Genomic DNA, 14,991 nt, shown 5'->3' on the forward strand with positions numbered 1-14,991 from the left:
TCTCTCTGTATCTCTCTCTCTCCCTGTCCCTCTCCCTGTCCCTCTCTCTGTCTCTCTCTCTCTCCCTGTCCCTCTCCCTGTCCCTCTCTCTGTATCTCTCTGTCTCTCTCTCTCTCTCTCTCTCTCCCTGTCCCTCTCTCTGTATCTCTCTGTCTCTCTCTCTCTCTTTCACTGTCCCTCTCCCTGTCCCTCTCTCTCTGTCTCTCTCTCTCCCTGTCCCTCTCTCTCTCTCTCTCTCTCTCACTGTCCCTCTCCCTGTCCCTCTCTCTGTATCTCTCTGTCTCTCTCTCTCCCTGTCCCTCTCCCTGTCCCTCTCTCTCTCTCTCTCTCACTGTCCCTCTCCCTGTCCCTCTCTCTCTGTCTCTCTCTCTCCCTGTCCCTCTCCCTGTCCCTCTCTCTGTATCTCTCTCTCTCACTGTCCCTCTCCCTGTCCCTCTCTCTCTGTCTCTCTCTCTCCCTGTCCCTCTCCCTGTCCCTCTCTCTGTATCTCTCTGTCTCTCTCTCTCCCTGTCCCTCTCCCTGTCCCTCTCTCTGTATCTCTCTGTCTCTCTCTCTCTCTCGTACTCTCTTTGCTGTTTTGAATTCTCTCTCTCTCTCTCCCTGACCATTCTGTCCCTTTCTCCTACTCACTCACTCTCCCCATTGTACATCTCTCTCTCTCTTGATCTCTCCATCTCTGGTCTATCTCTTTCACTCTCTCTCTCTCTCTCTGTCTCTCTGTCTCTCTATGTCTGCAGAGACTATTTGTAAAGATTCTCCACAATCTATAATGAACAAACTCATGGGTAAAGCTTGGAGAAAGTGAGGACTGCAGATGCTGGAGATCAGTTCTAGGAGAAAGCCCATTCCTGAAGAAGGGCTGATGCCTTAAACGTCGATTCTCCTGCTCCTTGGATGCTGCCTGACCTGCTGTGCTTTTCCAGCAACACATTTTCAGCTCATGGTAAAACTACAAAGAGGTTCCCTGATTAAAGCAAGGTAGGAGAAGACACTTATACAGCACAAACCCCCGAATTAACGCCAGTCCTGGTCAGAGGATAGAGTCACGGAGATGTACAGCACAGAAACTGTTTGACACACAGTTGGGAGTTTGTTTCTCAGAGTGGGGAGATGATTGTGGAGCTGGACAGGGCCTTGGTGAGGCTGGAGTTACTGTGTGGAGGTCTGCTCTCCCGGGACTACAGGAAGGATGGGACTGGACAGGAGGGAGGGGCACAGAGGGAGATTCCCCAGGACAGTGCCCTGGGACGGAACAGTTCAGCGATGGGGAGAGAGAGAGAGGTTGGATAAGCTCGGAGTATTTTCTTTGGAGCAGGGAGGATTGAGGGATGAACCTGATAGAGGGGCAGATAATGATGAGGGGCATGGGCAGGGGAAATAGTGAAATGACCCCACAGAGGGTGGTATCCAGTCACCAAACCCCTCCTTTATGTACACGGGGAGAGTCCTGACACTGACCCAGCTCCCTCAGAGCCAGCTCTCAGAGTGAACCGATCCTCTCAGACTCCTGTTCTTTTTCTGTCCTGTTTTTTTTTCCTTTTTTTCTTTTTTCCTCTTTTTTTAAATTTAACCCCCACACTACCACCTAACTGCGGTAGTGCTTATTTTTTCCCCCCAACATCCATGGTGTGTGTGTGTGTAGGTGTGAGACACAGTGAAAGACACAAAGTGCACGAATCTTTATTCGATTTCCACCACCAGGAAGATAGGAAAACCACCCGAGTGGCCAGTGACAAGCACTGCCCTTCAAACCACAGGGCAATGCTGTGTGAGCAAAACAGTGAAGGGGAAGGTAGGGACTAAATCAAAATAGAGTTGGAGGGGGAAATAATGCACTCCACTCCCTGCGGCGCCCACCTCTCCCTGAATGACTCCAGGGTGTTGGTGGACACCGCATGCTCCTTCTCCAAGGACACCCGGGTCAAGATTCCTGTTCTTATCTGTCAGCCAGGGCTCCCTTATTGGACCGGGGTAAACAGCCCCAATCAAGGAACTCCTATTCTATGAGCTTCCCGCTGGTTGACCTATTTACAATCACTGTGGACAGGAAGGCAGGAAGGGTCAATATCGAGGGGTACCATTTCAAAGTGAAGGAAAGGAGGTTTCAAGAGGGAGCAATGGAATATTGTGTGTAATTCTGATCTCCTTCCTATCGGAAAGATGTTGTGAAACTTGAAAGGGTTCAGAAAAGATTTACAAGGATGTTGCCAGGGTTGGAGGATCTGAGCTACAGGGAGAGGCTAAACAGGCTGGGGCTGTTTTCCCTGGAGTGTCGGAGGCTGAGGGGTGACCTTATAGAGGTTTATAAAATCATGAGGGGCACGGAGAGGGTAAATAGACAAAGTCTTTTCCCTGGGGTGGGGGAGTCCAGAACTAGAGGGGCATAGGTTTAGGGTGAGAGGGGAAAGATATAAAAGAGCCCTAAGGGGCAACTTTTTCACCCAGAGGGTGGTACGTGTATGGAATGAGCTGCCAGAGGATGTGGTGGAGGCTGGTACAATTGGAACATTTAAGAGGCATTTGGATGGGTATATGAATAGGAAGGGTTTGGAGGGATATGGGCCGGGTGCTGGCAGGTGGAACTAGATGGGATTGGGATACCAGGGTCGGTATGGGCGGGTTGGGCCGAAGGGTCTGTTTCTGTGCTGTACATCTCTATGACTCTAATTTACGGCAGATGCTGGAATCTGAACTGAAAACAACAAACACTGGAGATCACAGCAAGTCAGGCAGCATCCCTGGAGAGAGAGACAGACAGAGAGAGAGAGACAGACAGAGAGAGAGAGACAGACGGAGAGAGAGAGAGAGACAGACGGAGAGAGAGACAGACGGAGAGAGAGACAGACGGAGAGAGAGGCAGACGGAGAGAGAGTCAGAGACAGAGACATGGAGGCAGAGAGTCATGGAGACAGAGAGACAGACAGAGAGAGAGAGACAGAGACACAGAGAGAGAGAGAGCAAACTAACGTTTCCAGTCGATATGACTCTTCGTCAGAGCCAACATGAAGTTGAGAAGGGGCAGCATTTTTGCGATAGTGGGGTCGGGATTAGTGCTGGGAGGGAAAGGATGGTGTTAGTTTGGAGTAAGTAATGGGAATGTGAGAAGGGCAGGACAATGGTACGTCCAGCTGTCAGACTGGAGTAGATAGGTGCTGACATGATGGGCCGAAGAGCCTCTTCCGTGCTGTAGTGCCTCTGTGAAACTGACACAGGGGGTGGGGGAAGAGGAGGGGGGGAGGTGGGATGGAGATTTCTTTTCCATTCTCATAACCCGCACTTCCTTACTTTAATCCAGGGACCTGTGGGAGAAAGCAACAAAGACTCTGAAAGAAGTCCTTGAGGAGTGAGCCCGTGGGGGGGCTGTATGATACGCACACCCTCTTCCCCACCCCCCCACCCCCGGCACCCCAAGCTGACCTTTCACCCTTCAACGTTGACCTGTTTACTTCAGGGAGATGCAGAGATGACGCCATTTTCAATGTGTCCTTCAGTTATTCCAGAATATCACAGCAACGCCAGGACATTCTGGGCAACAGTTCAGCTCCTGCAGCCTCAGCTCAGAGTCCTCACCCAGGCTGTGAATCAATCAAACACAGTAATGTGGGATCAGTGAGCAGACTGACATTGTGGAACACACAACTGAACACGACAGTCAGGCTGAACATGGTAGTGCATAGACCCGTCAACCCCTGCTCTGGGCAGGACATCTGCTTCCATCGCACAGCAAGAGGCCATGATTGATGGTAGCTCTCTCTCTCTGTCTCTCACACACACGCACCACACGTACACACGCACCACACGTACACCCCCACACGTACACCCCCACACGTACACCCCCACACGTACACCCCCACACGTACACCCCCACACGTACACCCCCACACGCACACCCCCACACGCACACCCCCACACGCACACCCCCACACACCCACCCCACATATCCCACACACCTCACACCCCACACCCCACACCCCGGTATCTCTATCTTCTCTACACAGTAAGCTATTGCCCACTGCTGCAGACGGGGGTGACTGGGATCATGCCCAGGAGATGGCTCACTTTCCAAACTGACAACAAGACACAGGAAACTGGCTGAAGAAACCTCAAATAAAACTAATTAAACTCAAGCCTCTGTCTCTTGAATTAGGTTCAGGACATATTAATTTGCGGTAACCTACTCCAACGCCGACAGCCCACTCCCTATCTCTGTAACCCCCTCCAGCTCCTACACCCCCTCCCTATCTCTGTAACCCCCTCCAGCCCCTACACCCCCTCCCTATCTCTGTAACCCCCTCCAGCCCCTACACCCCCTCCCTATCTCTGTAACCCCCTCCAGCCCCTACACCCCCTCCCTATCTCTGTACCCCCCTCCAGCCCCTACACCCCCTCCCTATCTCTGTAACCCCCTCCAGCCCCTACATCCCCTCCCTATCTCTGTAACCCCCTCCAGCCCCTACACCCCCTCCCTATCTCTGTAACCCCCTCCAGCCCCTACATCCCCTCCCTATCTCTGTAACCCCCTCCCTATCTCTGTAACCCCCACCAGCCCCTACACCCCCTCCCTATCTCTGTAACCCCCTCCAGCCCCTACATCCCCTCCCTATCTCTGTAACCCCCTCCAGCCCCTACACCCCCTCCCTATCTCTGTAACCCCCTCCAGCCCCTACACCCCCTCCCTATCTCTGTAACCCCCTCCAGCCCCTACATCCCCTCCCTATCTCTGTAACCCCCTCCAGCCCCTACACCCCCTCCCTATCTCTGTAACCCCCTCCAGCCCCTACATCCCCTCCCTATCTCTGTAACCCCCTCCAGCCCCTACACCCCCTCCCTATCTCTGTAACCCCCTCCAGCCCTACACCTCCTCCCTATCTCTGTAACCCCCTCCAGCCCCTCCCTATCTCTGTAACCCCCTCCAGCCCTACACCTCCTCCCTATCTCTGTAACCCCCTCCAGCCCCTACATCCCCTCCCTATCTCTGTAACCCCCTCCAGCCCCTACACGCCCTCCCTATCTCTGTAACCCCCTCCAGCCCCTACACCCCCTCCCTATCTCTGTAACCCCCTCCAGCCCCTACACCCCCTCCCTATCTCTGTAACCCCCTCCAGCCCCTACACCCTCTTCCTATCTCGGTAACCCCCTCCAGCCCCTACACCCCCTCCCTATCTCTGTAACTCCCTCCAGTCCCTACAACCCCCTCCGTATCTCTGTAACCCCCTCCAGCCCCTATACCCCCTCCCTATCTCTGTAACTCCCTCCAGCCCCTACACCCCCTCCCTATCTCTGTTTCCCCCTCCAGCCCCTACAGCCTCTCCCTATCTCTGTAACCCCCTCCAGCCCCTATACCCCCTCCCTATCTCTGTAACTCCCTCCAGCCGCTACACCCCCTCCCTATCTCTGTAACCCCCTCCAGCCCCTACACCCCCTCCCTATCTCTGTAACCCCCTCCAGCCCCTACACCCCCTCCCTATCTCTGTAACCCCCTCCAGCCCCTACACCCCCTCCCTATCTCTGTAACCCCCTCCAGCCCCTACACCCCCTCCCTATCTCTGTAACCCCCTCCAGCCCCTACACCCCCTCCCTAACTCTGTAACTCCCTCCAGCCCCTACATCCCCTCCCTATCTCTGTAACCCCCTCCAGCCCCTACACCCCCTCCCTATCTCTGTAACCCCCTCCAGCCCCTACACCCCCTCCCTATCTCTGTTACCCCCTCCAGCCCCTACAGCCTCTCCCTATCTCGGTAGCCCCCTCCAGCCTGTACACTCCTTTCCCTATCGAAGGGTCAGTGCTGAGGGAGTGGGCACTGTCGGAGGGGAGAGGGACTGCACCCGAACATCAAGGCTCCATTTGTCCGAGTGTAGCATCACAGAGCCCGGGCAAAACTGGAATCAGTGGGTGTGGGGTGGGGGCGGGGGTGGTGGGGTGGGGGGGGGGGGGGGGGTGCGACTCTCCGGTGATTAGAGTCATACCTGGTACACAGGAAGGTGGTCGCGGTTGGTGGAGGGTCAGCCATCTTGGCTCCAGGCCGTCTCTGCAGGAGTCCCTCAGGGGAGAGTCTGGGGGCCCAACCATCTTCAGCTGCTTCATCTCTGACCTTCCCTCTGCCCTAAGGTCAGGAGGGGGATGTTCACTGATGGTTACACAGCGTTCAGCACCATTCACCACTCCACACAGACTGAAACAGGCCGTGTCCAAATGCACCAAGATCTGGACAATATCCAGGTTTGGGCTGACAAGGGGGTAAGTAACATTCACACCACACACGAACCAAACATATATCACCTCCAACATGAGGGAATCTAACCCCTGCCCCTTGACATTCCACGGTGTTCCCATCATGGAATCCCCCCACTGTCACCATCCTGGGGGTCACCATTGACCAGAAACTAAACTGGACCCACCACATAAACACAGCGGCTCCAAGAGCAGGTCAGAGGGTGGGAATCCTGCAGCGAGTAACTCCCCTCCTGACTACCCCCCCCCAAAGCCTGTCCCACCATCGACAAGGCCCAAGACAGGAGGGTGAGGGAATACTCCCCACTTGCCCCTGGATGGGGGCAGCTCCAACAACACTCAAGAAGCTCCACACCATCCAGGGACAGAGCAGCCCCCACACCCACAAACATCCCCTCCCTCACCCCCACGACCCTCAGTAACTGCAGTGTGTACCATCCCCTCACTCCCCCCACCGACGCTCAGGAACAGCAGTGTGTACCATCCCCTCCCCCCCACCGACCCTCAGTAACAGCAGTGTGTACCATCCCCTCCCTCCCCCACCGACCCTCAGTAACAGCAGTGTGTACCATCCCCTCCCTCACCCCCACGACCCTCAGTAACTGCAGTGTGTACCATCCCCTCACTCCCCCCACCGACCCTCAGTAACAGCAGTGTGTACCATCCCCTCCCCCCCACCACCGACCCTCAGTAACAGCAGTGTGTACCATCCCCTCCCTCCCCCCACCGACCCTCAGTAACAGCAGTGTGTACCATCCCCTCCCTCCCCCCACTGACCCTCAGTAACAGCAGTGTGTACCATCCCCTCCCTCCCCCACCGACCCTCAGTAACAGCAGTGTGTACCATCCCCTCCCTCCCCCCACCCTCAGTAACTGCAGTGTGTACCATCCCCTCCCTCCCCCCACCGACCCTCAGTAACAGCAGTGTGTACCATCCCCTCCCTCCCCCATCGACCCTCAGTAACAGCAGTGTGTACCATCCCCTCCCTCCCCCCACCGACCCTCAGTAACAGCAGTGTGTACCACCCCTCCCTCCCCCCACCGACCCTCAGTAACAGCAGTGTGTACCATCCCCTCCCTCCCCCATCGACCCTCAGTAACAGCAGTGTGTACCATTCCCTCCCTCCCCCCACCGACCCTCAGTAACAGCAGTGTGTACCATCCCCTCCCCACCCCCACGACCCTCAGTAACAGCAGTGTGTACCATCCCCTCCCTCCCCACACCGACCCTCAGTAACAGCAGTGTGTACCATCCCCTCCCTCCCCCCACCGACCCTCAGTAACAGCAGTGTGTACCATCCCCTCCCTCCCCACACCGACCCTCAGTAACAGCAGTGTGTACCATCCCCTCCCTCCCCCCACCGACCCTCAGTAACAGCAGTGTGTACCATCCCCTCCCTCCCCCCACCGACCCTCAGTAACAGCAGTGTGTACCATCCCCTCCCTCCCCCCACCGACCCTCAGTAACAGCAGTGTGTACCATCCCCTCCCTCCCCCCACCGACCCTCAGTAACAGCAGTGTGTACCATCCCCTCCCTCCCCACACCGACCCTCAGTAACAGCAGTGTGTACCATCCCCTCCCTCTCCCCACTGACCCTCAGTAACAGCAGTGTGTACCATCCCCTCCCTCCCCCCACCCTCAGTAACAGCAGTGTGTACCATCCCCTCCCTCCCCCCACCGACCCTCAGTAACAGCAGTGTGTACCATCCCCTCCCTCCCCCATCGACCCTCAGTAACAGCAGTGTGTACCATCCCCTCCCTCTCCCCACTGACCCTCAGTAACAGCAGTGTGTACCATCCCCTCCCTCCCCCCACCCTCAGTAACAGCAGTGTGTACCATCCCCTCCCTCCCCCCACCGACCCTCAGTAACAGCAGTGTGTACCATCCCCTCCCTCCCCCATCGACCCTCAGTAACTGCAGTGTGTACCATCCCCTCCCTCGCCCCACCGACCCTCAGTAACAGCAGTGTGTACCATCCCCTCCCTCCACCCACCGACCCTCAGTAACAGCAGTGTGTACCATCCCCTCCCTCCCCCACCGACCCTCAGTAACAGCAGTGTGTACCATCCCCTCCCTCCCCCACCGACCCTCAGTAACAGCAGTGTGTACCATCCCCTCCCTCCCCCCACCGACCCTCAGTAACAGCAGTGTGTACCATCCCCTCCCTCCCCCCCACCGACCCTCAGTAACAGCAGTGTGTACCATCCCCTCCCTCCCCCCCACCGACCCTCAGTAACATCAGTGTGTACCATCCCCTCCCTCCCCCCCACCGACCCTCAGTAACAGCAGTGTGTACCATCCCCTCCCACCCCCCACTGACCCTCAGTAACTGCAGTGTGTACCATCCCCTCCCCACCCCCACGACCCTCAGTAACAGCAGTGTGTACCATCCCTTCCCTCCCCCCACCGACCCTCAGTAACTGCAGTGTGTACCATCCCCTCCCTCCCCCCACCGACCCTCAGTAACAGCAGTGTGTACCATCCCCTCCCTCCCCCACCGACGCTCAGTAACAGCAGTGTGTACCATCCCCTCCCCACCCCCACGACCCTCAGTAACAGCAGTGTGTACCATCCCCTCCCTCCCCCCACTGACCCTCAGTAACAGCAGTGTGTACCATCCCCTCCCTCCCCCCACCCTCAGTAACAGCAGTGTGTACCATCCCCTCCCTCCCCCCCACCGACCCTCAGTAACAGCAGTGTGTACCATCCCCTCCCTCCCCCCACCCTCAGTAACAGCAGTGTGTACCATCCCCTCCCTCCCCCCCACCGACCCTCAGTAACAGCAGTGTGTACCATCCCCTCCCTCCCCCCACCCACCCTCAGTAACAGCAGTGTGTACCATCCCCTCCCTCCCCCCACCGACCCTCAGTAACAGCAGTGTGTACCATCCCCTCCCTCCCCCCACCGACCCTCAGTAACAGCAGTGTGTACCATCCCCTCCCTCCCCCCACCGACCCTCAGTAACTGCAGTGTGTACCATCCCCTCCCTCCCCCCACCGACCCTCAGTAACAGCAGTGTGTACCATCCCCTCCCTCCCCCACCGACGCTCAGTAACAGCAGTGTGTACCATCCCCTCCCTCCCCCCACCGACCCTCAGTAACAGCAGTGTGTACCATCCCCTCCCTCCCCCACCGACCCTCAGTAACAGCAGTGTGTACCATCCCCTCCCTCCCCCCACCGACGCTCAGTAACAGCAGTGTGTACCATCCCCTCCCCCCCCCACCGACCCTCAGTAACAGCAGTGTGTACCATTCCCTCCCTCCCCCCACCGACCCTCAGTAACAGCAGTGTGTACCATCCCCTCCCTCCCCCCCACCGACACTCAGTAACAGCAGTGTGTACCAATCCCTCCCTCCCCCCACCGACCCTCAGTAACAGCAGTGTGTACCATCCCCTCCCTCCCCCCACCGACCCTCAGTAACAGCAGTGTGTACCATCCCCTCCCTCTCTCTCCCCACCGACCCTCAGTAACTGCAGTGTGTACCATCCCCTCCCTCCCCCCACCGACCCTCAGTAACAGCAGTGTGTACCATCCCCTCCCTCCCCCCACCGACCCTCAGTAACAGCAGTGTGTACCATCCCCTCCCTCCCCCCACCGACACTCAGTAACAGCAGTGTGTACCATCCCCTCCCTCCCCCCACCGACTCTCAGTAACAGCAGTGTGTACCATCCCCTCCCTCCCCCACCGACTCTCAGTAACAGCAGTGTGTACCAATCCCTCCCTCCCCCCACCGACCCTCAGTAACAGCAGTGTGTACCATCCCCTCCCTCCCCCCACCGACCCTCAGTAACAGCAGTGTGTACCATCCCCTCCCTCTCTCTCCCCACCGACCCTCAGTAACAGCAGTGTGTACCATCCCCTCCCTCCCCCCCACCGACCCTCAGTAACAGCAGTGTGTACCATCCCCTCCCTCCCCCACCGACCCTCAGTAACAGCAGTGTGTACCATCCCCTCCCTCCACCCACCGACCCTCAGTAACAGCAGTGTGTACCATCCCCTCCCTCCCCCCACCGACCGTCAGTAACAGCAGTGTGTACCATTCCCTCCCTCCCCCCACCGACCCTCAGTAACAGCAGTGTGTACCATCCCCTCCCTCCCCCACCGATGCTCAGTAACAGCAGTGTGTACCATCCCCTCCCTCCCCCCACCGACCCTCAGTAACAGCAGTGTGTACCATCCCCTCCCTCCCCCCACGACCCTCAGTAACAGCAGTGTGTACCATCCCCTCCCTCCCCCCACCGACCCTCAGTAACAGCAGTGTGTACCATCCCCTCCCTCCCCCCACCGACGCTCAGTAACAGCAGTGTGTACCATTCCCTCCCTCCCCCCACCGACCCTCAGTAACAGCAGTGTGTACCATCCCCTCCCTCCCCCCCACCGACCCTCAGTAACAGCAGTGTGTACCATCCCCTCCCTCCCCCCCACCGACCCTCTGTAACAGCAGTGTGTACCAATCCCTCCCTCCCCCCACCGACCCTCAGTAACAGCAGTGTGTACCATCCCCTCCCTCCCCCCACCGACCCTCAGTAACAGCAGTGTGTACCATCCCCTCCCTCTCTCTCCCCACCGACCCTCAGTAACTGCAGTCTGTACCATCCCCTCCCTCCCCCCACCGACCCTCAGTAACAGCAGTGTGTACCATCCCCTCCCTCCCCCCACCGACCCTCAGTAACAGCAGTGTGTACCATCCCCTCCCTCCCCCCACCGACACTCAGTAACAGCAGTGTGTACCATCCCCTCCCTCCCCCACCGACTCTCAGTAACAGCAGTGTGTACCATCCCCTCCCTCCCCCCACCGACCCTCAGTAACAGCAGTGTGTACCATCCCCTCCCTCGCCCCACCGACCCTCAGTAACAGCAGTGTGTACCATCCCCTCCCTCCCCCCACCGACCCTCAGTAACAGCAGTGTGTACCATCCCCTCCCTCCCCCCACCGACCCTCAGTAACTGCAGTGTGTACCATCCCCTCCCCACCCCCACCGACCCTCAGTAACAGCAGTGTGTACCATCCCCTCCCTCCCCCCACCGACCCTCAGTAACAGCAGTGTGTACCATCCCCTCCCCCCCACCGACCCTCAGTAACAGCAGTGTGTTCCATCCCCTCCCTCCCCCACCGACCCTCAGTAACAGCAGTGTGTACCATCCCCTCCCTCCACCCACCGACCCTCAGTAACAGCAGTGTGTACCATCCCCTCCCTCCCCCCACCGACCCTCAGTAACTGCAGTGTGTACCATTCCCTCCCTCCCCCCACCGACCCTCAGTAACAGCAGTGTGTACCATCCCCTCCCTCCCCCCACCGACCCTCAGTAACTGCAGTGTGTACCATCCCCTCCCTCCCCCCACCGACCCTCAGTAACAGCAGTGTGTACCATCCCCTCCCTCCCCCACTGACCCTCAGTAACAGCAGTGTGTACCATCCCCTCCCTCCCCCACCGACCCTCAGTAACTGCAGTGTGTACCATCCCCTCCCTCCCCCCACCGACCCTCAGTAACAGCAGTGTGTACCATCCCCTCCCTCCCCCCACCGACCCTCAGTAACAGCAGTGTGTACCATCCCCTCCCTCCCCCCACAGACCCTCAGTAACAGCAGTGTGTACCATCCCCTCCCTCCCCCACCGACCCTCAGTAACAGCAGTGTGTACCATCCCCTCCCTCCCCCCACAGACCCTCAGTAACAGCAGTGTGTACCATCCCCTCCCTCCCCCACCGACCCTCAGTAACAGCAGTGTGTACCATCCCCTCCCTCCCCCCACAGACCCTCAGTAACAGCAGTGTGTACCATCCCCTCCCTCCCCCACCGACCCTCAGTAACTGCAGTGTGTACCATTCCCTCCCTCCCCCCACGACCCTCAGTAACAGCAGTGTGTACCATCCCCTCCCTCCCCCACTGACCCTCAGTAACAGCAGTGTGTACCATCCCCTCCCCCCCCCACCGACCCTCAGTAACAGCAGTGTGTACCATCCCCTCCCTCCCCCACCGACCCTCAGTAACTGCAGTGTGTACCATTCCCTCCCTCCCCCCACGACCCTCAGTAACAGCAGTGTGTACCATCCCCTCCCTCCCCCCACCGACCCTCAGTAACAGCAGTGTGTACCATCCCCTCCCTCCCCCCACAGACCCTCAGTAACTGCAGTGTGTACCATCCCCTCCCTCCCCCCACCGACCCTCAGTAACAGCAGTGTGTACCATCCCCTCCCTCCACCCACCGATCCTCAGTAACTGCAGTGTGTACCATCCCCTCCCTCCCCCACCGACGCTCAGTAACAGCAGTGTGTACCATCCCCTCCCTCCCCCCACTGACCCTCAGTAACAGCAGTGTGTACCATCCCCTCCCTCCCCCCACCCTCAGTAACAGCAGTGTGTACCATCCCCTCCCTCCCCCCCACCGACCCTCAGTAACAGCAGTGTGTACCATCCCCTCCCTCCCCCCACCGACCCTCAGTAACAGCAGTGTGTACCATCCCCTCCCTCCCCCCACCGACCCTCAGTAACAGCAGTGTGTACCATCCCCTCCCTCCCCCCACCGACCCTCAGTAACAGCAGTGTGTACCATCCCCTCCCTCCCCCCACCGACCCTCAGTAACTGCAGTGTGTACCATCCCCTCCCTCCCCCCACCGACCCTCAGTAACAGCAGTGTGTACCATCCCCTCCCTCCCCCACCGACGCTCAGTAACAGCAGTGTGTACCATCCCCTCCCTCCCCCACCGACCCTCAGTAACAGCAGTGTGTACCATCCCCTCCCCCCCCCCACCGACGCTCAGTAACAGCAGTGTGTACCATCCCCTCCCTCCCCCCACTGACCCTCAGTAACAGCAGTGTGTACCATCCCCTCCCTCCCCCCCACCGACCCTCAGTAACAGCAGTGTGTACCATCCCCTCCCTCCCCCCACCGACGCTCAGTAACAGCAGTGTGTACCATCCCCTCCCCCCCCCACCGACCCTCAGTAACAGCAGTGTGTACCATTCCCTCCCTCCCCCCACCGACCCTCAGTAACAGCAGTGTGTACCATCCCCTCCCTCCCCCCCACCGACACTCAGTAACAGCAGTGTGTACCAATCCCTCCCTCCCCCCACCGACCCTCAGTAACAGCAGTGTGTACCATCCCCTCCCTCCCCCCACCGACCCTCAGTAACAGCAGTGTGTACCATCCCCTCCCTCTCTCTCCCCACCGACCCTCAGTAACTGCAGTGTGTACCATCCCCTCCCTCCCCCCACCGACCCTCAGTAACAGCAGTGTGTACCATCCCCTCCCTCCCCCCACCGACCCTCAGTAACAGCAGTGTGTACCATCCCCTCCCTCCCCCCACCGACACTCAGTAACAGCAGTGTGTACCATCCCCTCCCTCCCCCACCGACTCTCAGTAACAGCAGTGTGTACCATCCCCTCCCTCCACCACCGACTCTCAGTAACAGCAGTGTGTACCAATCCCTCCCTCCCCCCACCGACCCTCAGTAACAGCAGTGTGTACCATCCCCTCCCTCCCCCCACCGACCCTCAGTAACAGCAGTGTGTACCATCCCCTCCCTCTCTCTCCCCACCGACCCTCAGTAACAGCAGTGTGTACCATCCCCTCCCTCCCCCCCACCGACCCTCAGTAACAGCAGTGTGTACCATCCCCTCCCTCCCCCCACCGACCCTCAGTAACAGCAGTGTGTACCATCCCCTCCCTCCACCCACCGACCCTCAGTAACAGCAGTGTGTACCATCCCCTCCCTCCCCCCACCGACCGTCAGTAACAGCAGTGTGTACCATTCCCTCCCTCCCCCCACCGACCCTCAGTAACAGCAGTGTGTACCATCCCCTCCCTCCCCCACCGATGCTCAGTAACAGCAGTGTGTACCATCCCCTCCCTCCCCCCACCGACCCTCAGTAACAGCAGTGTGTACCATCCCCTCCCTCCCCCCACGACCCTCAGTAACAGCAGTGTGTACCATCCACTCCCTCCCCCCACCGACCCTCAGTAACAGCAGTGTGTACCATCCCCTCCCTCCCCCCACCGACGCTCAGTAACAGCAGTGTGTACCATTCCCTCCCTCCCCTCACCGACCCTCAGTAACAGCAGTGTGTACCATCCCCTCCCTCCCCCCCACCGACACTCAGTAACAGCAGTGTGTACCAATCCCTCCCTCCCCCCACCGACCCTCAGTAACAGCAGTGTGTACCATCCCCTCCCTCCCCCCACCGACCCTCAGTAACAGCAGTGTGTACCATCCCCTCCCTCTCTCTCCCCACCGACCCTCAGTAACTGCAGTCTGTACCATCCCCTCCCTCCCCCCACCGACCCTCAGTAACAGCAGTGTGTACCATCCCCTCCCTCCCCCCACCGACCCTCAGTAACAGCAGTGTGTACCATCCCCTCCCTCCCCCCACCGACACTCAGTAACAGCAGTGTGTACCATCCTCTCCCTCCCCCACCGACTCTCAGTAACAGCAGTGTGTACCATCCCCTCCCTCCCCCCACCGACCCTCAGTAACAGCAGTGTGTACCATCCCCTCCCTCGCCCCACCGACCCTCAGTAACAGCAGTGTGTACCATCCCCTCCCTCCCCCCACCGACCCTCAGTAACAGCAGTGTGTACCATCCCCTCCCTCCCCCCACCGACCCTCAGTAACTGCAGTGTGTACCATCCCCTCCCCACCCCCACCGACCCTCAGTAACAGCAGTGTGTACCATCCCCTCCCTCCCCCCACCGACCCTCAGTAACAGCAGTGTGTACCATCCCCTCCCCCCCACCGACCCTCAGTAAC

This window comes from Chiloscyllium punctatum, chromosome 34, assembly GCF_047496795.1.
Source record: "Chiloscyllium punctatum isolate Juve2018m chromosome 34, sChiPun1.3, whole genome shotgun sequence".
In the NCBI taxonomy this organism is placed as follows: domain Eukaryota; kingdom Metazoa; phylum Chordata; class Chondrichthyes; order Orectolobiformes; family Hemiscylliidae; genus Chiloscyllium; species Chiloscyllium punctatum.